Raw genomic sequence first — 1,867 nt, forward strand, 5'->3', positions numbered from 1 at the left:
TCTTCACTCTCAGCATGGAGCCTGACGAGGGGCTCAATCCCATGACCCTGGGATCATGACCTGAGCTGAAATAAAAAAAAAACTGGATGCTCAGGGGTGCTCGGTGGCTCAGTCGGTTAAGCAACCGACTTCGGCTCAAGTCATGATCTTGCGGTTCGTGAGTTCAAGCCCTGAGTCCGGCTCTGTGCTGACAGCTAGAGCCTGGAGCCTGCTTCAGATTCTCTGTCTCCCTTTCTCTCTGCCCCTCCCCCCACTTGCACTGTCTCTCTCTCTCTCTCTCTCTCTCTCTCTCAAAAATAAATAAACATGAGAAAAAAAATTAAAAAAAATTGGATGCTCCACCGACTGAACCATCAAGGTACCTCATAAGTGATTTTGTTTTAAAGCTCAAAACTACTAATGTTCATAAATGGTTTTCTTAAAAAAAAAACTACAATGAGGATTTACCATAATGTCTTTTTTAACATCTGCTTCATTTATTTGCATTCTAGTGTGCTTTCCTGAGTGGGACAGTAAAGGGTAGAAGTATATTTTGTGCACCAGGAAATTACTGTAACCTGCATGTCAGTAATCTGAGTACACCCATTTCATGTACATGTGACTATGCCAGATGTTAGTGAAGTAGATGAATAAAATAAGATCTCTCATAGTCTGTGGTATGTTTATAGATATGGGGGAAATTTTTTGTTATTGATGCTGTTAATGAAATTTGATGTAATAAAATAGCCAACTATTTCCAAGATACAGCAAGACATTTATATTGGACTAAGCCTTTACACTCCTCTCAGAGGCCTTGAATCACCTCCTGGAGGAGCTGCCTTCCTCCTGACACTGCCACCTTTGCTGGTTGCCTTGCTTACTGGAGTCTGAGGTTAGGCCCTGTATCTCTCCGGCTTCACAAACCCACATGCTGAGCCCCACTGCATGAAATTAACTCTTTATGTCTGCGCTTGGACACTCAAGCCGTGGCATTTGGCCTCCTGAGTGGGTACTGGGTCACTGGATGGTGGGCCCTGAGGGACCTTGATCAAAGAGCACTGGAGATAGTAAGGAACGAGGCAAATAAACCCTCCTTTTCTCCCTTCTTTGGACTGCTCCAGGGCCATTATTTCTCGTATTCAGTTAGAGAAGCCCCACGTACCAAGGAATGGTCCAGCTGCCTCAGTGGTTGTATCACTCAAGAGTGTTGTGAGGCAGTCGGTGATCAGGAGGTGGCACTACACTGCATTGCTTTGCTTCTTTCCTCACCTCTCCTCTTCCTTCTCACCTTCTCACTGTCTTGGACTTACAACTTCCGAATAAAGTATCAGCACTTTATTTATTTATTTATTTATTATTTTATTATTTTATCTTATTATTTATTAAAGTTTATTTATTTATTTTGAGAGAGAGCATGCCTGTGAGTGCTCACGAGCAGGAGAGGGGCAGAGAGAGACAATTCCAAGAAAGCTCCCTGCCCATGGGGGCAGGGGGGTTCGAACTCAGAAACCCCTGAGATCATGACCTGAGCAAAGTCAAGAGTCGGTCACTTAATCAACTGAGCCACCCAGGTGTCCAAATGACAGCACTTTAATGCTCACTGTTAAGTTCTGCTTCCTAGAGGAATTAGGCGGAGACATCACCCAATGTATATTTTATGCTGAATTGTTCTTTTTTTTTTTAATTTTAACCATGTTTATTTATTTTTTTTAATTTACATCCAACTTAGCATATAGTGCAACAGTGATTTATGGAGTAGAATCCTTAATTCCCCTTACCCATTTAGCCCATCCCCCCTCCCACAACCCCTCCAGTAACCCTCTGTTTGTTCTCCATATTTACGAGTTTCTTCTGTTTTGTCCCCCTCCCTGTTTTTATATTATTTTTG

This window comes from Lynx canadensis, chromosome B1, assembly GCF_007474595.2.
Source record: "Lynx canadensis isolate LIC74 chromosome B1, mLynCan4.pri.v2, whole genome shotgun sequence".
NCBI classification, from domain to species: Eukaryota; Metazoa; Chordata; class Mammalia; order Carnivora; family Felidae; genus Lynx; species Lynx canadensis.